At 45.5% G+C, this 25,198-nt stretch overlaps 1 protein-coding gene and 1 long non-coding RNA gene across 2 annotated transcripts in view; one reads left to right on the top strand and one right to left on the bottom strand.

The window, feature by feature from the left end:
* The window catches only part of CALCRL (calcitonin receptor like receptor), a 496,395-nt gene that overhangs the window by 372,163 nt on the left and 99,034 nt on the right, over window positions 1–25,198 (top strand). The window lies entirely within an intron of this gene.
* Window positions 2,306–2,668, bottom strand: LOC121007689. Its single transcript, XR_005780456.1, has 2 exons — window positions 2,482–2,668; window positions 2,306–2,445 (listed from the first exon to the last, which is right to left on the bottom strand). It is a non-coding gene; the product is annotated as an uncharacterized LOC121007689 (long non-coding RNA).

Genomic DNA, 25,198 nt, shown 5'->3' with positions numbered 1-25,198 from the left:
TTTACAATGTTAAACAAAGATAATCCTACCTATTCTGTAAGACATATATATTCTGGCCTTACTACAGAGAAGAAAAAAGCCGAGATCTCGCGATGTCCGAGATCTCGTGACGTCAGAGATCTCGGCTTTCCTTCTCTGTGAAGGCAAAGACCAAATCTCGCGTGATCTCGGACGTCGCCGTGAGATTTGGCCTTTGCTGATGCAGCCTCATCTGAGATTTGGGCTTTCCTTCTCCCTGAGCCCAAATCCCGCGAGATCTCGGACGTTGTGAGATCTCGGCTTTCCTTCTCTGTGAAGGCAAAGACCAAATCTCGCGTGATCTCGGACGTCGCCGCGAGATTTGGCCTTTGCTGATGCAGCCTCTTCCTGTAAAGCTGTGGGCTCCCGGTGAGCTGGCGGTGACTGGTGAGAGGGGCCGGGGGCCGGAATACCAACGATTCAATCAAACCTCTGGGGGGCCGTTTTACTCCTGGCCGCGGGCCGCAATTGGCCCGCGGGCCAGACTTTGGACATGCCTGCTTTAATATTTTATGGCATTCACCAATCGGGATAAGATCTTTTTATAGTTCAGGTCGTTACAGACGCGGCAATACCAATTATGTGTACTTTATTTTAGTTTTAATAAAATACATTTTAATCAATTAGAAATGAACAGATATGGGGAAATTATTATTATTATATTTTTTTTTATTCATTTACATTTTTATTTACTCTTTTTTACTCTTTTTTTTATCAAGAGCCACTTGACTCTTAAAGAGGACCTTTCACCAGAATAAAGTATCTAAACTGACTATACAGACGTGTAGAGCGGCGCCCAGGGATCACCCTGCACTTACTGTTATCCCCGGGCGCCGCTCCGTTCTCCGGTTATAGCCTCCAGTATGTTCATAGTTAGGCTCCACCCAGGAGAACCTGCCGGCGTCTTTCTCTTATGCTGTAGCGCTGGAGAAGGAGACCGCGGCAGGTTCCCCTGGGTGGAGCCAAACTATGAACATACCGGAGGCTATAACCAGAGAACGGAGCGGCGCCCGGGGATAACAGTAAGTGCAGGGGGATCCCTGGGCGCCGCTCTACACGTCTGTATAGTCAGTTTAGATACTTTATTCTGGTGAAAGGTCCTCTTTAAAGATTCAGGGGGTCTGGTGGCTGTACAGTACACTGCAATAGTAATTTATTGCAGTGTATAGTACGGTCAGTTTTAATCTGACTTTTAGCCTGATCAGACTCTGCCTCTGGAAGGGCCTGGCAGGCTTCTGTACATGGTAAGCCTGGAGGCCTTTATATGGCCTCCGGCTACCATGGCAACCATCGGGACACTGCCGTTGCAGTGTGACGGCCAAATGGGGGAGAGAGGGAGCTCCCTTCCCTGTTAACCCCTTTAGATCAGCAGTCGCTACTGATAACAGCATGTAAGAGGTCAAATGACCGGGACAAGTGCCAGTACTGATATCACCCATTGGATGTTAGTATGTGGTGGTGCAAAATATTATTTATTTTTAATAAAAAACAATGATTTTCTGCTGCAAAAGTAGTAAAACGTAAAAAAAAATATTCAAATGTGGTATCGCGATAACCGCATCAATCCACGGAATAAAATTATCATATTATATATACCACATGAGGAACCCCATAAAAAATAATTGTATATAGTAAAAACAGGCACTCCCCAAATGGCATAAATGGTATAATATGCTATTTATTAGATATAATTTAAAATATTTTGGATACACTGAATATTTGTATAAATAGATGATACTCGTAATAAGAACAGAATATATTCAAATTAAAATCAAGGTACCTTGTAGACCCCTAGCTAGTAATTATGTAAAAGGACAATTGATGATTTAACCTAGTGATGAAAACAGCTTCTAAATATGCTTAAAGGATGCCAGTTAATAAATATATTAAAAAAATTGATACAATAGTGCAAGTTAGTAAATGTATCGATATCAAAAACCTGTAAAATGTAAATTGATACAATGATAATATGGTGAAATAAAGTGGTCAAATATGAAAAGTCCTGATAAAACACATATAATAGTGCTCAAAAAGTGTTAAAAAAATGTATTGTGCTCCCAAGAATATTGGTCAAAAAGGTATGTTGCTCCACCAACTATAGTTCGATCAATTAGTCCCAAAAATGTGATCCAAGTACTCTCAAGGAATGTCCCAGAAAAAGGAAAACAAGGGAAAAAATGTGTCCCAAATCGTGTAATCACAAACTGGTATCAAAGGTATCAATACTAGGATAGTAGGATAGAAAATGCCGCTTATATTTAAGTTCAAAGGTATTTTTGTAATAGGGCTGGCATCTGGGGCGTCCCCCTGATGCACTGCCTCTTACCTCCCCGAACGTTCTGTGGTCGGCTAATATGGCTCTGAGATGTCCAGTAGATTTCAGACTAAAGGCTGTGTTGTCCGCAAGCTTCGGAGTCCCACGTGATCCTCCGATATGATCGCTCACAGGTGCAGTGCGTGAACTCTGGCGTGGTTCCAGCCGTACGTGCTATCGTATAGTATTGCACGTGATACTATGGAGGTCAGGTGGTGGCGTTCCGATGATCTTATAGGATCTTTAAAAACTTGAATCTTTATCAACGAAGTCCGTAATAAATACTATATTTAGATGTTGTATAACATTCAGGGTTTTAGGTGCGTAGTTCTCTTATTCCAGCCATTGTATGTACACTAATGCCAAAAGCCTGACTAATAAAACTGGTGAACTGGAAGAAGTAATGTCTGAACTATTACATAGTGGGAATAACTGGGACATGGCTGGATGATAGTTGTGACTGGACGCAGGGCCGGCCTTAGGTGTTCAGGCGCCCTGTGCGAGCTAACCTTGTGGCGCCCCCCCCCCCCCCCCCAAAAAAAAAAAAAAAACACTGCTTGTTGCTGGCATCATGGCATAGGCTGGCTGACTATCCAACCAAGTAGTTACCAGCCCACACACCCCAAAGGCCGGTGTAATGTTATACTTCCCTACTTCGTGAGATTTCCCTACCCTCGTCACTTCCAGTCGCACCGGACATGACGTGAGGAGGTGTGCAGCGCCGCGCAGGCGCACAACGACAGGTTAGGGAAGTTTCACAGCAGAATGCGCATGCGCCAGGAGCCTCACCAGCGGTTAGGGAAGGGAAAAATTACTTACGGGCCAGTGCTTTTTCCCTACCCTAACCGCTGGTGAGGCTCCCAGCGCATGCGCAGTGTCGGCCGGTGTCCAGCTGAGAACATCCATCCGATCACCGCACCTGTGCACTGGCCCATAATTTTTCCCTACCCTAACCGCCGGCGAGGCTCCCAGCGCATGCGCACTCTGCTGTGAAATTTCCCTAACCCATCGTTGTGCGCAGTGCGCCCCCCCAATATAATAAACATTGGCACAGTGCGCCCCCCCCAATATAATAAACATTGGTGGCGCAGTGCGCCCCCCCAACACCCCAGTATAATAAACATTGGTGGCGCAGTGCGCCCCCCCAACACCCTAGTATAATAAACATTGGTGGCGCAGTGTGCCCCCCCCAACACCCCAGTATAATAAACATTGGTGGCGCAGTGCGCCCCCCCAACACCCCAGTATAATAAACATTGGTGGCGCAGTGCGCCCCCCCCAACACCCCAGTATAATAAACATTGGTGGCGCAGTGCGCCCCCCCCAACACCCCAGTATAATAAACATTGGTGGCGCAGTGCGCCCCCCCCAACACCCCAGTATAATAAACATTGGTGGCGCAGTGCGCCCCCCCAACACCCCAGTATAATAAACATTGGTGGCGCAGTGCGCCCCCCCAATATAATAAACATTGGTGGCGCAGTGCGCCCCCCCTCAATATAATAAACATTGGTGGCGCAGTGCTCCCCCCCAATATAATAAACATTGGTGGCGCAGTGCACCCCCCCAACACCCCAGTATAATAAACATTGGTGGCGCAGTGTGCCCCCCCAACACCCCAGTATAATAAACATTGGTGGCGCAGTGCGCCCCCCCAACACCCTAGTATAATAAACATTGGTGGCGCAGTGTGCCCCCCCCAACACCCCAGTATAATAAACATTGGTGGCGCAGTGCGCCCCCCCAACACCCCAGTATAATAAACATTGGTGGCGCAGTGCGCCCCCCCAACACCCCAGTATAATAAACATTGGTGGCGCAGTGCGCCCCCCCCAACACCCCAGTATAATAAACATTGGTGGCGCAGTGCGCCCCCCCAACACCCCAGTATAATAAACATTGGTGGCGCAGTGCGCCCCCCCAACACCCCAGTATAATAAACATTGGTGGCGCAGTGCGCCCCCCCAATATAATAAACATTGGTGGCGCAGTGCGCCCCCCCTCAATATAATAAACATTGGTGGCGCAGTGCGCCCCCCCAATATAATAAACATTGGTGGCGCAGTGCACCCCCCCAACACCCCAGTATAATAAACATTGGTGGCGCAGTGTGCCCCCCCAACACCCCAGTATAATAAACATTGGTGGCGCAGTGCGCCCCCCCCAACACCCCAGTATAATAAACATTGGTGGCGCAGTGCGACCCCCCCAACACCCCAGTATAATAAACATTGGTGGCGCAGTGCGCCCCCCCCAACACCCCAGTATAATAAACATTGGTGGCGCAGTGCGCCCCCCCCAACACCCCAGTATAATAAACATTGGTGGCGCAGTGCGCCCCCCCCAACACCCCAGTATAATAAACATTGGTGGCGCAGTGCGCCCCCCCCAACACCCCAGTATAATAAACATTGGTGGCGCAGTGCGCCCCCCCCAACACCCCAGTATAATAAACATTGGTGGCGCAGTGCGCCCCCCCAACACCCCAGTATAATAAACATTGGTGGCGCAGTGCGCCCCCCCAATATAATAAACATTGGTGGCGCAGTGCGCCCCCCCTCAATATAATAAACATTGGTGGCGCAGTGCGCCCCCCCAATATAATAAACATTGGTGGCGCAGTGCACCCCCCCAACACCCCAGTATAATAAACATTGGTGGCGCAGTGTGCCCCCCCAACACCCCAGTATAATAAACATTGGTGGCGCAGTGCGCCCCCCCCAACACCCCAGTATAATAAACATTGGTGGCGCAGTGCGCCCCCCCAACACCCCAGTATAATAAACATTGGTGGCGCAGTGCGCCCCCCCCAACACCCCAGTATAATAAACATTGGTGGCGCAGTGCGCCCCCCCCAACACCCCAGTATAATAAACATTGGTGGCGCAGTGCGCCCCCCCAACACCCCAGTATAATAAACATTGGTGGTCCCCATTATCTTATTGACCTTGGCAGCAGCTGCCTGGCACTGGTTTCTACAGTTTAGTTTGCAGTCCACTTTTTCCATGTCAGCGTTATTCAGTGGGTTACCATTTAGTATGTACGGGTAACTTGCAGTATTCCTTCCCATGTGTATAACCTTACATTTGTCAGTGTTAAAGCCATACCACTTCTCTGCCCAAGCCTCTAATCTATCCAGAGCCATCTGTAGCAGTATACTGTCCTCTTTCGTGTTAATTGTGCCACCAACGTTTCTTATACAAATACAGGAGGCGGGTGCTGGAATCAAATAGCCGGCACCCGACCTCTGTGACAGGGAGCTGCGATCAGCGGCAGTTAACCCCTCAGGTACCGCACCTGAAGGGTTAACTCAACTGCAGCTGATCGCAGCTCCCTGTCACAGAGGTCGGGTGCCGGCTATTTGATTCCAGCACCCGCCTCCTGTATTTGTATTTCAGGTCAGTTATCTTCATTGGTGGCGCAGTGGCCACAGCCCCTCCCCTCCTCCTCCTGTCTCTCTTCTTATTGGCAGCGGGCGCAGCAGGCAGGTAAGACAGGGGAGGGGGAGATGGAGGGGGCGCCCCGAGGGAGAACACAAGTTCAGCCTCGCCTGCCGCATATTACATTGCGAGCTGTCGGCCGCCCAGCGCCCCTGTTACTATGGCGCCCTGTGCGGCCGCACAGCCCGCACACCCCAAAGGCCGGCCCTGACTGGACGGTTAACATACAGGGTTACAGTCCTTTTTAGAAAGGATCGTCAAAACTGGAGAGGGGTAGGAGTTTGCCTTTATGTAAAGTCCTGTCTAAAGCCCACACTATGGGAAGATGTAAGTGAGGGAAATTAACATGTGGAGTCACTGTGGGTAGAAATACATGGAGGCAAAAACAATAATAAATTTCTAATAGGAATTTGTTTTAAGCTACCTAATAAACCAGAGACCACAGAAAATATACTACTAAAGGACATAGATGAGGTGGCAAATCATAATGGGGTCGTTATTATGGGGGACTTCAACTACCTAGATATAGACTGTGAAACTGATTTAAATCACTTAAACAGAAAGGTAGCAAGGAAGCATTGAAAAACTATAAGGAAAAAAATAGAATATATAAAAGACAAATAAAAGCCGCCAAACTGGAGACAGAGAGATCCATTGCCAAAAAGAGTAAAACTAACCCTAAAATAAAATATTTTTTCTCCACTGTATTTACTGAGGAAAATAAGCGACTTAAAAAGATGAAAATAGAAAAATCGCTGGAAACAGATGGCATATACCCCCGTATGCTAAGAGAATTAAGTCATTTCATAGACAGACCCTTATTTCTGATATTTAAGGACTCTATAATGACAGGGAGTGTTCCACAGGATTAGCGCTTAGCAATTGTGGTGCCAATATTCAAAAGTGGTTCAAAAACAGAGCCTGGAAACTATAGACCGGTAACGTTTTTAACATCTGTTGTGGGTAAACTGTTTAAAGGCTTTCTAAGTGATGCTATCTTGGAGTACCTCAATGAAAATAAGCAAATAACACTGTATCAGCATGGCATTATGAGGGATCGGTCATGTCAAACTAATTTAATCAGTTTCTATGAGAAGGTAAGTTCTAGACCTGATGGGTGAATCACTGGATGTCATATATCTTGACTTCTCCAAAGCATTTGATACTGTGCCACATAAAAGGTTAGTATATAAAATGGGAACACTTGGACTGGGAGAAAATGTGTGTATGTGGGTAAGTAACTGGCTCAGTGATAGAAAACAGAGGGTGGTTATTAATTGTACACACTCAGATTGGGTCACCGTCACTAGGGAGGTACCACGGGGTCAGTATTGAGGGCCTATTGTCTTCAATATTTTTATTAATGATCCTGTATAAGGGTTGCACAGTAAAATAAACATTTTTGCAGATGACACAAAAATGTGTAAAGTAATTAACACGAAAGAGGACAGTATACTGCTACAGATGGCTCTGGATAGATTAGAGGCTTGGGCAGAGAAGTGGTATGGCTTTAACACTGACAAATGTAAGGTTATACACATGGGAAGGAATACTGCAAGTTACCCGTACATACTAAATGGTAACCCACTGAATAACGCTGACATGGAAAAAGTGGACTGCAAACTAAACTGTAGAAACCAGTGCCAGGCAGCTGCTGCCAAGGTCAATAAGATAATGGGGACCATCAAAAGGGGCACAGATGCACGTGATGAGAACATAATTCTGCCACTTTACAAATCACAAGTCAGATTACACATGGATTACTGTGTACAGTTCTGGGATCCTGTGAACAAGACAGACATAGCAGAGCTTTAGAGAGTTTAGAGGAGGGCAACCAAAGTAATAACTGGAATGGGTGGACTACAGTACCCAGAAAGATTATCAAAATCAGGGTTATTCATTTTAGAAAAAAAGATGACTGAGGGGAGATCTAATAACCATGTCTAAATATATCAGGGGTCAGTACAGAGTTCTCTCCCATCATCTATTTATACCCACGGACTGTGGCTGTGACAAGGGGACATCCTCTGCGTTTAGAGGAAAGCAAGTTTCTACACAAATATAGAAGAGGAATCTTTACTATAAGAGCAGTGAGATTACTCTTGATGGTGAACTCACTAAATGAGTTCAATAGGGGCCTGGATGTATTTCTGGAGTGTAATTGTCACTGATGTTCGCATGCCAGGAGATTGGCAACACATGGTTTGATCTGACAGGTTCCTTGTGGATCTATTCGTGTCTGTGTTGTTTCTGGTAATGGCCACACCCCTTGCCTCAGGTGTTGCTTATGTGGTCATTTAGCCTTCCCTATTTATTGTAGCTTTTCCCACCATGCTGTGCGGTTTATAGCTTCAGTCTTGTTGTGGATTGCTGGTGTTTGGATCTCTGCGGAGTTCCTGTGCTTCCATAGTCATTTGAAGTTAAGTGTCTTCATCCCATTTTGTTTATTGTTTGGGCCTGAGGGAGACTCCTGTTTGTCCTACCTTTTGGAGGAACAGGTTGTCTCTTGTTCTGACATTTTTATCCAGGGTACTAACAGGGTGAGTTAGGACTTTAGGCTCCTGTGTATGAACTCACCTACCTGTGGGGTCAGTTCATACTTGCAGTCAGTCAGGACTTTGATTAGAGTATCTCTAGGTGGTGACTTTTCCCTAGTTTCCAGGCCTTTTGCCCTCACCCCTTTTCCCTCCTACGTTTAGTGTGGGTTTCCCTCCTACACCGAAGCGTAACATTATAAACCGCCAAAACCGTCATTTTTTGCTTGTTCCAGTACAGCCATGGATCCTATTGCTGCACTGGCCGGACAGCTGCAGGGGCTGTCTTTTGGAGGTAGCTGACCTCCGTACGACCGTCTCACAGATCCAGAGGCCACAGGCTGATGGTCCTAATGGTGCTTACCAGGCCTGTCCTGAGCCTAAAGTGGCCCTCCTGGACAGATTCTCAGGGGGAAGTGATAATTTCATCTTGTTCAGAGAGACGTGCAAATTGTATTTTAAGCTACATCCACACTCATCTGGGGATGAGAGTCAGAGAGTTGGTGTGGTTATTTTGTTGCTTAAAGGGGGCACTCAGTCTTGGGCCTGTTCTCTGCCGACTGGATCGCAGTCCCTGCGGTCGGTGGATTAATTTTTCAGAGCTCTGGGTCATATTTATGATGACCTGGACCGGACCTCCCTGGCCGAGACTAAGTTACTTGGCCTTCGTCAGAGAAAGCGTTCTGCTGAGATTTATTGCTCTGAGTTTAGAAGGTGGGCTATGGATACTGAGTGGAACGATCTGGCTCTCCGTAGTCAGTTCTGTCCGGGGTTATCAGAGAGGCTGAAGGGCATTTTTGCCTTTCATGAGAATCCTGAGTCTTTGGAAGCCACTATGTCTCTTGCTGTACACATTGATAGACGGCTGAGAGAGAGATCTAGGGGCCCCCACTCTCAGGACGTACTATCACATAACATATCGTCTTTCTCAGACTATTTGGGTGAAGATACTCCTGAGTTTAAGTCTGGGGACGAACCTATGCAATTAGGGGGAGCTACTCCTTGTTCAGCTTTCAAGAGTATTAGTCGTAGGAAGGGTGTTTGTTTTTTCTGTGGACAAAAGGGACATTTTATCAATGTATGTCCACGCATTCAGCGTCGAAAAGGGGACGTCTAATTCCCATCTGATTCTTGGAGGGGTAAGAGGGGAGTCAGAGAACGTGCATTTGTCTTTGACTGGCATTGCCCGATTTCTCCTGACTGCCGAAGTGGCGCTAGAGTCCAAGACTGTGGGGATTGAGGTGTTTATCGACAGTGGGGCAGGGGTAAATCTGATTGATGGTCAGTTCGTCCGTATGCACGGGTTGTCACCGAGTGCATTAGAGAAAAACATTTCCGTTTTTGCCATTGATTCTGCACCTCTAACCCAGAAGTGCTTGTCTCAGATGGTGCATGACATACGATTAAGAGTAGGTGACTTTCATCAGGATTTCATCTCGTGTTTTGTGATGAAAGGTCTCCCTGCTCCGTTGGTTCTGGGTTTACCGTGGTTAAAGGGGTTGTCCTGGTTCATATCCCCATTTTCATTCAGGCAGCCCCCCTGCCTTGAGCATCAGAGGCATTTTCTGGAGTTTTGGTGACGAATCGGGCTCTCTATAGGGCTGCCAGGTGGAGGCTTCCGCCCAGCAGTGAGCCCGGTGACGTCAGCGGCACTGATGGGCAGGCTTTAGCACTGCCCTAGCCTGTAAAGCGGCTAGAGCAGCGCTAAAGCCCGCCCATCAGAGCCGGTGACGTCACCAAACACACTGCTGGGCGGAAGCCTCCGCCCGGCAGTGTGTTATTGTAAATATAAGAGCCCTTGCCCTGCGCGATCCAGCGCAGGGCAAGGGAGAGCATCGAAGCATGTAACATCAGGGGGGCTGCCTGGGTGAAATTATGGGTATGTCCGGGTTCAGCTCTGAACCCGGACAACCCTTTCAAGCGAACATAATCCAACCATCGATTGGCAAGCTAGACAGAGTCTGGATTGGGGTGATTATTGCGTAGATAATTGTTTGAATACGTCTTTCTTTGCTTTATCTACTAAAACATTACCCTCTTTTATATCAGATTTTTCTGATGTACAACTGCTCAAAAAAATAAAGGGAACACTTAAATAACACAATGTAACTCCAAGTCAATCACACTTCTGTGAAATCAAACTGTCCACTTAGGAAGCAACACTGAGTGACAATCAATTTCACATGCTGTTGAGCAAATGGGATAGACAACAGGTGGAAATTATAGGCAATTAGCAAGACACCCCCAATAAAGGAGTGGTTCTGCAGGTGGTGACCACAGACACTTCTCAGTTCCTATGCTTCCTGGCTGATGTTTTGGTCACTTTTGAATGCTGGCGGTGCTTTCACTCTAGTGGTAGCATGAGACGGAGTCTACAACCCACACAAGTGGCTCAGGTAGTGCAGCTTATCCAGGATGGCACATCAATGCGAGCTGTGGCAAGAAGGTTTGCTGTGTCTGTCAGCGTAGTGTCCAGAGCATGGAGGCGCTACCAGGAGACAGGCCAGTACATCAGGAGACGTGGAGGAGGCCGTAGGAGGGCAACAACCCAGCAGCAGGACTGCTACCTCCGCCTTTGTGCAAGGAGGAACAGGAGGAGCACTGCCAGAGCCCTGCAAAATGACCTCCAGCAGGCCACAAATGTGCATGTGTCTGCTCAAACGATCAGAAACAGACTCCATGAGGGTGATATGAGGGCCCGACGTCCACAGGTGGGGGTTGTGCTTACAGCCCAACACCGTGCAGGACCTTTGGCATTTGCCAGAGAACACCAAGATTGGCAAATTCGCCACTTGCGCCCTGTGCTCTTCACAGATGAAAGCAGGTTCACACTGAGCACATGTGACAGACGTGACAGAGTCTTTAGATGCCATGGAGAACGTTCTGCTGCCTGCAACATCCTCCAGCATGACCGGTTTGGCATTGGGTCAGTAATGGTGTGGGGTGGCATTTCTTTGGAGGGCCACACAGCCCTCCATGTGCTCACCAGAGGTAACCTGACTGGCATTAGGTACCGAGATGAGATCCTCAGACCCCTTGTGAGACCATATGCTGGTGTGGTTGGCCCTGGGTTCCTCCTAATGCAAGACAATGCTAGACCTCATGTGGCTGGAGTGTGTCAGCAGTTCCTGCAAGACGAAGGCATTGATGCTATGGACTGGCCCGCCCGTGCCCCAGACCTGAATCCAATTGAGCACATCTGGGACATCATGTCTCGCTCTATCCACCAACGTCACGTTGCACCACAGACTGTCCAGGAGTTGGTAGATGCTTTAGTCCAGGTTTGGGAGGAGATCCCTCAGGAGACCGTCCGCCACCTCATCAGGAGCATGCACAGGCATTGTAGGTAGGTCATACAGGCACGTGGAGGCCACACACACTACTGAGACTCATTTTGACTTGTTTTAAGGACATTACATCAAAGTTGGATCAGCCTGTAGTGTGTTTTTCCGCTTTAATTTTGAGTGTGACTCCAAATCCAGACCTCCATGGGTTGAAAAATTTGATTTTCATTTTTAAATTTTTGTGTGATTTTGTTGTCAGCACATTCAACTATGTAAAGAACAAAGTATTTCAGAAGAATATTTAATTAACTCAGATCTAGGATGTGTTATTTTTGTGTTCCCTTTATTTTTTTGAGCAGTGTATTTTCCAAAAGTGGATGCCATGATTTACCTCCACATCGAGAATATGATTGTCCTATCAACCTTATTCCCGGAGCTAAGTTGCCCAAATCTAGGTTGTATAACCTTTCTGGACCCGAAAGAACGGCCATGAGAGAGTATATTACTGAGAGTTTGACTAAAGGACACATAAGATCTTCCAAATATCCTGTGGCAGCAGAGTTTTTCTTTGTTAAAAAATAAATGGACTGAACCCTTAGACCATGTCTGGATTTACGTGAGCTCAATTGGATTACTGTCCGTGATCCTTACCCCCTTCCTTTGATTTCTGATTTGTTTAACCAGATTGTTGGCGCCAGGTGTTCTTCAAGTTGGACTTAAGGGGGGCATATAATCTGGTCAGGATCAAGGAAGGGGATGAATGTAAGACGGCTTTTAATACCACAGAGGGTCACTTTGAGAACCTGGTCATGCCTTTTGGGTTGACCAATGCTCCTGCGATTTTCCAGCTTTTTGTGAATGACATTTTTCATCACCTGGTGGGGAGGTTTGTTGTCGTGTATTTGGATGACATGCTAATTTATTCTCCAGATGTGGAGACTCATCAGGGTCACGTTAGACAGGTGTTACAGATCCTAAGAGATAATAAATTGTATGCAAAGTGTGTTTTTGCTGTACAGGAGGTGCAGTTCTTGGGCCACCTGTTGTCATCTTTGGGTTTTCAAATGGATCCAGAGAAAGTCCGTGCTGTATTGGACTGGAATCTACCCAAAAATCTGAGGGCTCTTATGCGGTATTTGGGGTTCACCAACTATTAACGAAAATTTATTAAGAACTATTCGACAGTGGTGAGACCTTTAACTGACATGACTAAGAAAAGGATGTCTCAGTGTGGTCCAATTCGGCATTGCAAGACTTTTCTGCGGTTAAGGAGTGTTTTGCTTCTGCCCCTATATTGGGGCAGCCGGATATGTCACAGCCTTTCATTGTGGAGGTTGTCGCATCCGAGGTGAGTGTAGGAGCAGTCTTTTCGCAAGACCCATCACCTGGTAAATGATGCCCATGTGCATTTTTCTCTAAAAAAAACTCTCCGCCGCAGAGAGAAATTACGATGTTGGTAACAGAGAGTTGCTGGCCATTAAGTTGATTTTTGAGGAGTGACGTCATTGGTTGGAAGGGGCGATTCATCGGATCACGGTGTTCACAGATCACAAAAATCTGGCTTATCTCGAATTGGCTAAACGACTGAACCCGAGGCAGGCTCGAGGTTTTTATTTTTCACCAGATTCAATTTCATTGTCACTTATCGTCCTGGAGTTAAGAACATCAAGGCAGATGCCTTGTCCCGTAGTTTTCCTGGAGGTGGTGATTTTGAATATCCAAGTCCGATACTGTCGGAGGGGATGGTGATATCCGCTCTATACCCTGGCCTAGAGGTGAAGGTGTTAGAGGCTCAGGGAGACGCACTGGATTTTTGTCCCTCTGGGAAATTGTTTGTTCCATCTGAATTGCCTCACAAGGTGTTACGGGACACCCTGGGAGCAGATCCACTGCTGACCTCATTTCTCATAGATTCTGGTGGCCGGGGTTGCGTAAGTGTGTCAGGCTGTAGCACTTGTGCACGAGCTAATGTGACACATACTCGGCCTTCCGGACCTCTACTTCCAATGCACATCCTATGTAGACCATGGACTTCCAATGCACATCCCGTGTAGACCATGGACTTCCAATGCACATCCCGTGTAGACCATTTATCCATGTATTTTACCACTTATCTCCCTAATTATTCAGGAAAGACAGTGATTCTGGTGGTAGTTGATCGCTTTAGTAAAATGGTGCACTTTATGGCATTACCAGGTAGGGTTGTTTCAATACAAAAATTTTGATTCGGTTTCGATACCATAAAAAAGTATTGCGATACTCGATACCATTCAATACCACGCAAAAAAAATAATAATAATAAAACACAAAAAACCTTTTGATTATTTAAACGTAAAACGTTGATTGAATTAAACAGAAAAACCTCACTTACTATTAATGTGAGGCACATGGGGTCCAGTCCAGAAGCGTGTGCCTAGACTGATATTAAAATAAGTGACCCCATCATGTTTAAAACATGGTAGTGACAAGATTGGGGTTATCGAGTCACATTAACCCCATATCTTGCTGGCTATCTGATACATGTTTTTTGCCTGCCTTTATTTTGAGGCAGGCTTAGGCTAGGGCTACACTGCGACTTTTTGTAGCACGAATGATTGATTTCAACTATTGAATGACAGCAGCAATCCAAATGAATGCGTTCAGTTGAATGCAATCTTATGGACTGCAGCTGTCATTCAATAGTTAAAATCAATCAGTCACGCTACAAAAATTTGCAGTTTAGCCCTAGCCTAATACTCTTGCACTGCTCACATATACACACTATACACTATGCAGTCACTGTCACATATACACACTATGCAGTCACTGCCCCCACTGTCGCATACACACACTATACACTATGCAGTCACTGTCACATATACACACTATACACTATGCAGTCACTACTCACATATACACACTATGCAGTCACTGCCCCACACCCCGACCCATACAACAGCATGTTCACTCACAGTAATTATTTACTAATAAAACTAACAATAAAACTTAGGAGAACACACAATTGCACAGGCACAATACACCTTTGCGCTATACCCGTCCATTAGTGCACTGTACCTATGCAAACATATATTACCAATCTGTCCACCACAACTAATAAAACTAACAATAAAACTTAGACTAACACACAATCGCACAGGAGCAATACACCATTGCACTATATAAATTGATTAGTGCACTTTATTTATATAGACATATAGTGCTGCCCATAATTATTCATACCCCTGGCAAATTTTGACTTAGTTACTTTTATTCAACCAGCAAGTAATTTTTTGACGGGAATTGACATGTGTCTGCCAAAAGATAATAAGACGATGTACAAGAGGCATTATTGTGGAAAAAATAACATTTCTCAGCTTTTATTTACATTTGAGAAAAAAAATTATTCATACCCTTCTCAATAATCAATAGAAAAGCCTTTATCGGCTATTACAGCAATTAAATGCTTCCTATAATTGAAGACTAGCTTTTTGCATGTCTCCACAGGTATTTTTGCCCATTCATCTTTAGCATCTCCAAATCTTTCAGGTTGGAGGGTCTTCTTGCCATCACCCTGATCTTTAGCTCCCTCCACAGATTCTCAATTGGATTTAAGTCTGGATTCTGGCTGAGCCACTCCAAAACGTTAATGTTGTTGTCTGCTAACCATTTCTTCACCAATTTTGCTGTTTTTTGTGTCATGCTGAAATGTCCACTGGTGCCAAATGCCAAGTTTCTCTGCAGACTGCCTGATGTTGTCGTTGAGAATCCTCATGTATTGATTGCTCTTTTTTTCATTGTGCCGTTTACTGTGATTAGGTTCCCTAGTCCATTGGCTGAAAAACACCCCCAAAGCATTAGGTTCCCACCACCATGTTTGACAGTTGGAGATGGTGTTCTTTGGGTTGAAGGCTTCTCCTTTTTTACGCCAAATGAAGGAAACATCATTGTGACCAAACAATTAAATTTTTGTTTCATCTGACCATAACACAGAAGACCAGAAGTCTTCTTCTTTGTCCAGATGAGCTTTTGCAAAGGCCAAGCGAGCTTTTGTGTGCCTTAGGCTACTTTCACACTAGCGTTCGGGGCTCCGCTTGTGAGCTCCGTTTGAAGGGGCTCACAAGCAGCTCCGAACGCTTCCGTACTGCCCTAATGCATTCTGAGTGGATGCGGATCCGCTCAGAATGCATCAGTCTGGCAGCGTTCAGCCTCCGCTCATCAAGCGGACACCCGAACGCTGCTTGCAGCATTCGGGTGTCCGCCTGGCCGTGCGGAGGCAAGTGGATCCGTCCAGACTTACAATGTAAGTCAATGGGGACGGATCCGTTTGAAGATGACACAATATGGCTCAATCTTTAAACGGATCCGTCCCCCATTGACTTTCAATGTAAAGTCTGGACGGATCCGTCTGAAGCTACTTTCACACTTAGAATTTTTTCTACAATATAATGCAGACGGATCCGTTCTGAACGGATCTAAAGTCTGCATTATATGAGCGGATCCGTCTGGGAAGACCCCAGACGGATCCGCTCTGAACGGTAGTGTGAAAGTAGCCTTAGGCTACTTTCACACTAGCGTTCAGAGCGGGTCCGTCTGATGTCTGCTCAGACGGATCCGCTCCTATAATGCAGACGTTTGTATCCGTTCAGAACGGATCCGTCTGCATTATAGTTTGAAAAAAATTCAAAGTCTGAAAGTAGCCTGAACGGATCCGTCCAGACTTTACATTGAAAGTCAATGGGGGACGGATCCGTTTGAAGATTGAGCCATATTGTGTCATCTTCAAACGGATCCGTCCCCATTGACTTACATTGTAAGTCTGGACGGATCCGCTTGCCTCCGCACAGCCAGGCGGACACACGAACGCTGCAAGCAGCGTTCAGGTGTCCGCCTGCTGAGCGGAGCGGAGGCTGAACGCTGCCAGACTGATGCATTCTCAGCGGATCCGCATCCACTCAGAATGCATTAGGGCTGGACGGATGCGTTCGGGGCCACTTGTGAGCCCCTTCAAACGGAGCTCACGAGCGGACACCCGAACGCAGGTGTGAAAGTAGCCTTATCTGGAGAAGTAGAACCCAGCAGTGTGCATAGAAACATAGAATGTGTCGGCAGATAAGAACCATTTGGCCCATCTAGTCTGCCCAATGTACTAAATACTATGGATAGCCCCTGGCCCTATCTTATATGAAGGATGGCCTTATGCCTATCCCATGCATGCTTAAACTCCTCCACTGTATTTGCAGCTACCACTTCTGCAGGAAGGCTATTCCATGCATCCACTACTCTCTCAGTAAAGTAATTACTTTTAAACCTTTGCCCTCTAATTTAAAACTATGTCCTCTTGTAGCAGTTTTTCTTCTTTTAAATATTCTCTCCTCTTTTACCTTGTTGATTCCCTTTATGTATTTAAAAGTTTCTATCATATCCCCTCTGTCTCGTCTTTCTTCCAAGCTATACATGTTAAGGTCCTTTAATCTTTCCTGGTAACTTTTATCCTGCAATCCATGTACCAGTTTAGTAGCTCTTCTCTGAACTCTCTGCAAAGTATCAATATCCTTCTGGAGATATGGTCTCCAGTACTGAGCACAATACTCCAAATGAGGTCTCACTAGTGCTCTGTAGAGCGGCATGAGCACCTCCCTCTTTCTACTGGTAATTCCTCTCCCTATACACCCAAGCATTCTGCTAGCATTTCCTGCTGCTCTATGACATTGTCTGCCTACCTTTAAGTCTTCTGAAATAATGATCCCTAAATCCCTTTCCTCAGATACTGAGGTTAGGACTGTATCACTAATTTTATATTCTGCTCTTGGGTTTTTACGTCCCAGGTGCATTATCTTGCACTTATCAACATTAAATTTTAGTTGCCAGATTTTTGACCATTCCTCTAGTTTTCCTAAGTCCTTTTCCATTTGGTGTATCCCTCCAGGAACATCAACCCTGTTACAAATCTTTGTGTCATCAGCAAAAAGACACACCTTACCATCGAGGCCTTCTGCAATTTCGCTGATAAAGATATTAAACAATATGGGTCCCAGAACAGATCCCTGAGGTACCCCACTGGTAACAAGACCTTGGTCTGAATATACTCCATTGACTACAACCCTCTGTTGCCTGTCCCTCAGCCACTGCCTAATCCATTCAACAATATGGGAGTCCAAGCCCAAAGACTGCACTTTATTGATAAGCCTTCTATGTGGGACAGTATCAAAAGCCTTACTAAAGTCTAGATAAGCGATGTCTACTGCACCTCCTCCATCTATTATTTTAGTCACCCAATCAAAAAAATCAATAAGATTAGTTTGATATGATCTCCCTGAAGTAAACTCATGCTGTTTTTCATCTTTCAATCCATGGGATTTTAGATGATCCACAATCCTCTCCTTAAGAATGGTTTCCATTAATTTCCCCACTATTGATGTCAGGCTTACTGTTCTATAGTTGCCCGATTCCTCCCTACTACCTTTCTTGTGAATGGGCACAACATTTGCTAATTTCCAATCTTCTGGGACGACTCCTGTTGCCAGTGATTGGTTAAATAAATCTGTTAATGGTTTTGCTAGTTCACCCCTGAGCTCTTTTAATAGCTTTGGGTATATCCCATCAGGCCCCTGTGACTTATTTGTATTAATTTTAGACAGCTGACTTAGAACCTCTTCCTCTGTAAAGACACATGCATCAAAAGATTCATTAGTCTTCTTTCCTAACTGAGGTCCTTCTCCTTCATTTTCCTTTGTAAAAACTGAACAGAAGTATTCATTGAGGCAGTCAGCTAGTTCTTTATCTTCTTCCATATACCTTCCTTCTTTTGTTTTTAATTTGGTAATTCCTTGTTTTAGTTTCCTTTTTTCATTTATGTATCTGAAGAATGCCTTCTCGCCTTTTTTCCCTCACTGAGCTAATTTCTCTTCTGCCTGTGCTTTAGAAGCTCTTATAATTTGTTTGGCCTCTCTCTGCCTAATCTTATAAATTTGTCTGTCGTCCTCGTTTTTTTTTTTTTTTATAATTCCTAAATGCTATCTTTTTATTTTTAATGATTTTGGCCACTTCTGCTGAGTACCACAGTGGTCTCTTCCTTTTTTTGCTTTTACTGACAAGCCTAATGCAATTTTCTGTTGCCTTCAATAGTGCCACTTTTAAGTAGTCCCATTTTTCCTGGACTCCAATGAAACTGTTCCAGTCTGATAGGGACTCGTATACCACTAATCAAATTTTAGAAAAGTCAGTTTCCGTTGGATTGTCTGCCTTGAGACATTGCCACCAGCAGAGCCCAGATTCACCAGGATGGCCTTGGTGGTGATCCTTGGATGCTTTTTCACCTAACTATCCTCCTGGCCAGCACAGGTGTCACTTTTGGCTTCAAACCACGTCCTCTGAGATTTTCCACAGTGCAGAACATCTTGTATTTTTTGCTCAAATGTAAATAAAAGCTGAGAAATGTTTTTTTTTCTCACAATAATGACTCATTTCCCATTAAAAAATTACTTGCTGGTTGACTAAAAGTAACTTTAAGTCAAAATTTGCCAGGGGTATGAATAATTATGGGCAGCATATATAGTACTAATCGGTACACCACCATATACACCACTGCTCACGTACCTTTATCCACACAAAGGATTGTACAATACAAGCATTCTGAACACATTCCAAATACAGTTGGGTCACGTGTACACAATTATGAATTCCTCACTATTCCCTCTATCCGGCTTTTTTCTTTATTAGACACACTTCCCCTATCTCTTTATTAAATACAATATCCACTTATCAGATACACAACACTTTTATATTTTTATTAGATACACCATCCCAATTGTCAGTACAAAAACATGAATTTATTATAACTCATTTGTCTTATTTCACATGCGTCCCACGGACGATCCATCCCAGGTTTTCATTGACAACTCCTCACCTGAAATACACAACTTCCCTATGTAAGGACTACACAAGCCATATACTGTAGGCCACTGAGGAAGAGCCACTGTGCCTCAAAACGCGTTTGGTTACCCTGCAGTATTACTATCATCCATAATGCTGAACGAACGTGGGAACTAGACCAAAAAAGTACTGCCGGTCTCCCCAAGACAAGCATCACCCGAGGAACTGCACCGCGATTGGTTCCTTTTGAAAATCTAAAAGCAAGACGACTGCTCCCGCCCACGTGGGACACCACATAACGGGCAGGTAGAGCCTGGCCGGCAAGAATTCCATCATCCCATCAGGCCTGCAACCTGTACAAGGCACCCGTTCTGATCTGCTACACTATATATCTTATTTCTTTGCAGCGACATATTACCCACAACAGTGAACCCAGTAAAAAGGGAATACTCAAACCCAGAACCAGGTTCTCTGGTGTATTAATAGATACAGAGTCGCCTACATACCACAGATGAGATTCATATAATCCAGCATCACATCTTTTACCATCCGGAATGAACCGAGACCACTAATCATTTTTTATGTGATTGCTCCCCCTACTGGACATTAATAAGAACTATTCCTTGGATTTTACAGTGGACAATATTGTGATTTTATTGTGTATTAATATTTTTTATTTTTCATTATTTGTTCATTTTTTTTTATTTTTCATTATTATATTATTTTCTATACATCATCAATTATCTTTCCACCATTTTTTAGCCCCTTGCATATTGTGAGGCAGTGACAGGCCTCATAGCTGCTAGGGGAGATTCATGGCAGGAATTTCTGTTATCAGGTCTAAGGCAGCACCAGGTTACACAATCAGTCTGGAATAAGATCCCAGCCCAGGCTGTCAGTCAAGGAGAGAGAGAGTCTTTGTGAAACAGAGTCCTGCTGGAGGCTCTGGACAAGTGGTCAGAGCCAGGCTGGCTGAGGGGCCACGGGCTAGGTGCTAGCCAGAACATTGGGGGATGCCGTGACGCCTGGGCGCAAGGGTCACGAGGCCAGAGTCAGGAGGACTACTGGGCCACACTCCCCCATAAAGGTACTGGACTTTGAACAGTGCTCTGTACAGCCAGGAGGCTGATGGACATTGGGCTAGGAAAGACACATGTTATGACCGTGTGTGAACGGTGCTTTAGGTGAGTCAGGGATATATTCTGTTTAGTTAGAGCCCAGCTGGACAAGTGTTTATTATTTTGTATAATTGTTTATGTTTACGCGGATGTACCACAATAAAGCACAGTGTTTGGACCCTAAACTTGGTGTCTGGCGAAGATATCTGTGAGAATGACCCCCGAAAGAGAGCTAATCCCCCACAATTGATGGAGGATGCGGGCAAGTGTCCGTGCTGAAAAGTAAAAAGCAATGCGGTTGCTAGGGGCTACGACAACTCAGGAGCCTGTTTTTTTGTTGGAGCAGGTGCTGCTGGCGTTAATCTGGACTATTTTTCTGTGGTGCAAACTGTGCAGGATCTAAAGGGCCAGAAGCCTGGTGAGAGAGACTCACCTGTGGAAGTTGTTGGTCAAAATGGTGACCTGGGTGAAAGATGGTTCGGTGTGGCGGGAACCTAAGGTGATGTCATCTGTGGGAAGTGGCCCAGTTTGGCGGAAAGCCAAGGCCACAGAAGAAGTAATGGAGCAGCTGGTGTGGATACTAATTCCTTGTTGAGGAAGCTGAGTGCTGCACTTGGAGAGGCTGCTCTGAACTTGGCTGACAGTGGAGTGCCGGAGGAATAGTGGATGTATGCCGTTGCCAAGGGCAACCATTGGGAAGACAAAGAGGTGGAGAGCGGTGTGACTCTATGGAGTGCCTGCGTTTTCTGCGATTGGTTACAGAGTCCTAAAGTGTGCGACTGGAGTGACCGTACGGAAGGAGACTGGAGTCGAGGTGTTTCCGATGGCACGACTACACCGATGAGGAGTCTTCCGGTGTTCGGGATACCAGGAACCAAGAGAAGGCTGGTGAACTTGGTAGAGACATCCTGGGAATATCCTCATCTCCCGAGACTACCAAATTCACGACGTCAGGCGGTAGGTCTGTTCCTGTTAATAATTTTGTGGCAGTCCCAGGCACGGTGAAGCGGCTGGGTCAGTGACGGAAAAATCACAGAGGCGAGAAACTGTCTCAGAATTGTATGACATTGGGAAAAACGCAGTGTCTGAACAGGCGGGTAAGCCTGTTGCGGTTACTCCCTCGCAGGAACCTGCAGGGGAGAAGGTTTCTGGGTCGCCCAAAGAGCCTGTGATCAAAGCTAGATTTGGGGTGGTGAAAGTCAGAGATCCCATGCTAGCGTGGGTAAGAGGTAGCATGATAGCCGCCCCAGAGACTGATAGAGTGTTACATGTTCGGGACAATTATGTGGCTAATAAGGACTATCAGGTAGTTCTCACTGAGGGAGAGTCTCTGGTGAGAACTGTGACTTGTGATCCTGATGTTACAAATACGCTCATACATGAGGGAATGTTGGGCCGTAATTTCCCCTTATGCTTGGAGGTTTTGAGTAATGGAGACCCTTCTGCAGAACCTGTACCTTTAAATGATAATGTGAAGGAGCTGCACATTGAGAACAAGGGTGCAGATAAGATGCAAAGTGAAAGTGTCAAGTTACTTGAACAGTATAATGACAATGTGGATTTTTGCAAAAGATGTGAACTTGATGTTAAGGTGCTCGTACATGAGGTGAAGTGGGGCCGTGGTTTCCTTCTGGTATGTGGACTGTGGGGAAACACTCCGGCAGCTAGTGGTGAAACTCCTGCAGAAGTGGTTTCTGGCCCTTTAAATGTAGTGACCATTAGAAACAATGGTGCTGATGAAATGCAAAATGAAAATGTGACGTCTTGTGAAATAGGTGATGATGATGACATGCCTTTTCCGTTGCAGGATGTGGAGCAATCCTACTCTGGGGAACATGCAAGAAAGGGTGGCAGTCCTAGAGGGTGTACCACACGTACCAGAGGTGGATATGCAGTCTCCACAGTGTTCTATGATCAATAAAGTAATTTCCCAGGTAGGGATTAACTTGTCAGAGGTCAGCGTTAACAATGACACGAGTGGCATAGGGGATGTATCTGCTGTGACCATTAGCAACTCCAAGAGAGAAGCTACCAGGTCGAAGTCTTGTGAAGTTGTGGTGGTTACTAGTAGCGACCAGATGACAGTTGTATCTGACATGACGATAGTTAAGTGGGGAGACTTCAGTCTAATGTCTGAGACCCATACCCAGGCCGTGGTAAATGACTTGACATGTCTGTACAGCTGCAAGCAGGAAGATGATTCCTTCCTCTCTATACAGTCCGTAGACCTGATTAAAAAAAGACTAGCTGTCTTCACAGAGTCACAGAAGAAGGCTGCAGAGGGGTCAAGGGAGGAGACCCCGAAAGAAATGAGTGAGATGAAGGGTCTACGGCCTGATATCCAGGTGAAGAGCAAAGGCGCCAAAGAAATACAGAAAACTGCGGTAGACACCGATAAAGTGCTTGAAGGGACTCTGGGTGGAACCCCCACAGGGTCTCCAAAAAAGAATGGTGATACTCCTATATCTGCTGCCACAGAACCCAGCGAGGAGCAGTTGGAAAGGAAGGCCGAAGAGTGTGGCGCTTCCAACAAACTGGTGCGAAAAACTAATAAAAAAACTGAAAAAGTATAACCGGCCCCGGGCTGAAGAGAAATACATCTTGGCCCGATATGCCAAAGAACATGACCAAGCGATGGCCGCTGCTCGGGAAAAAGAAACCAATGCCCTCTCCTTGGCTATAGCCCTTGAAGAAGCGCAAGAGCTGCAAGAGGAGCTTGAAAGGCTGAATAAGCAACTCAGAGCAGAGATGGAGGATCTTCTGAGCTCAAAGGATGACGTTGGGAAGAACGTCTATGAGTTGGAAAAGTCTAAGCCAGAGCCTGTTAAGAAGGGATCTGGAGATGGTGGTGCTGTGGTGCTGACCGAGGCAGAGAAGACGGAAGATCTTTTTGCTGAACCCGTGGATGGGGCTGATGTGGATGCAGAGGCCAAGAGACTCACGGCAGTGGGTAGCCTGGACCTGGTCCTGAACGACGTTCCCCTCCTCCAGCAAAGCAGTCCAAGTAGCCAGCAGCCTGCTGGGGAAGGAATACAAGGAGTTGGACGACCAGTATGCGGATTCTGTCTACTACTGTGGGTTGGCTCTCCTGAATTCTTCCCGTAAGAAGAACAATGTCCTAAGTGAGCCTCTGTAGAAAATTCCAGAAGTCGGCGAGTCTGGTGAAGAACCTGGTGTCCCCGATACCTCCTACCTCGGTGAGAAAGAAGAAAAAGACTTAAGAGGGCAAGTATATGACGCCGGGTCCAAGAAAACCAAGGCTGAAGATGTTAAGGCTGAGGTGTGGGAGGACGTGAAGGCCTTGGTTGCTGCAGTGACCGAAGGAACTGCTACAGAAGTGGAAAAAAGACACTAAAGAAGCAGAGGTCTCTGAAACTCCCGCCAAAGCGGGAGAAACCACTGCTGGAAAGAAGGTAGTGAATCGGGCAGCACAGTGAATTGAGCAGCACGGTGGCTCAGTGGTTAGCACTGGTGCCTTGCAGCGCTGGGGTTTGAATCCGACCAAGGGCAACATCTGCATGGAGTTTGTATGTTCTCCCCGTGTTTGCGTGGGTTTCCTCCCACACTCCAAAAGACATACTGATAGGGACCTTAGATTGTGAGCCCCATTGGGGACAGTTGGATGCTGATGTCTGTAAGGTGCTGCGGAATATAGTAGCTCTATATAAGTGCATTAAATAAATAAATAATCGGAGGCACGTAAAAGAAGCGAGTGCGGATAAGCCTGCTCTGCTGAAGGAGCTCCGCATGGCAAAGGAGAAAGGGTCGGGACACGACCATGACTGGGACCAGTTCGGTCCAGAGTTGCAGCAGTCCAAGAAAGAACATGAGGAAGATTTACAGAAGCCAGAAAATCTAAAAAGAGAGTACCGGTTCAAGAAAATCTCATTGGTCTTATCGGCTCTGTAATAAGCGCTGTTGTCCAGGGTCTGGCAGACTAAGGGGAAGACTGTAGGCCAGGTTGATGCCCGTTCATCATCTGGATTTGATGCTAGTGTTAAAAAAAAAAAAAAAATATATAGCTCTCAGAACATGGACACATTAAAGCATAATTTTTTTGTTTCAAAAATGCTATTATTGTGTTAAAGCGAAATAAATAAAAAATTGTATACATATTAGGTATCGCCGCATCCGTAACAACCAGCTCTATAAAAATATCACATGACCTAACCCCTCGGGTGAACACTTTAAAAAAACCAAAAAAAAACCACCAACTGATCAAAAAGGCGTATGTCCCACAAAATGGTACCAATAAAACCGTCGCCTCATTCGGCAAAAATTGAGCCCCTACATAATAAAATCATTTAAAAAAATAATAAACTATAGCTCTCAGATCATGGACACATTAAAACATATTTTTTTTGTTTCAAAAAGGCTATTATTGTGTAAAACTTAAATAAGAAAAAGTATACATATTAGGTATCACCACATCCGTAACGATCTGCTCTATAAAAATGTCACATGACCTAACCCCACAGGTGAATGCTGTAAAAATAAATAAATAAAAACTGTGCTAAAACAACCAATTTTTTGGTCACCTTGCCCCATAAAGTGTTATAATAAATGATCAAAAAATCATATGTACCTAAAAATAGTACCAATAAAACTCGCTCCTTATCCCCTAGTTTCCAAAATGGCG

This window comes from Bufo bufo, chromosome 7 (genome assembly GCF_905171765.1).
Source record: "Bufo bufo chromosome 7, aBufBuf1.1, whole genome shotgun sequence".
Classification (NCBI taxonomy): Eukaryota; Metazoa; Chordata; class Amphibia; order Anura; family Bufonidae; genus Bufo; species Bufo bufo.
Note: the sequence above shows the minus strand (reverse complement) of the source record. Positions and strands in the feature narration are given on the sequence as shown.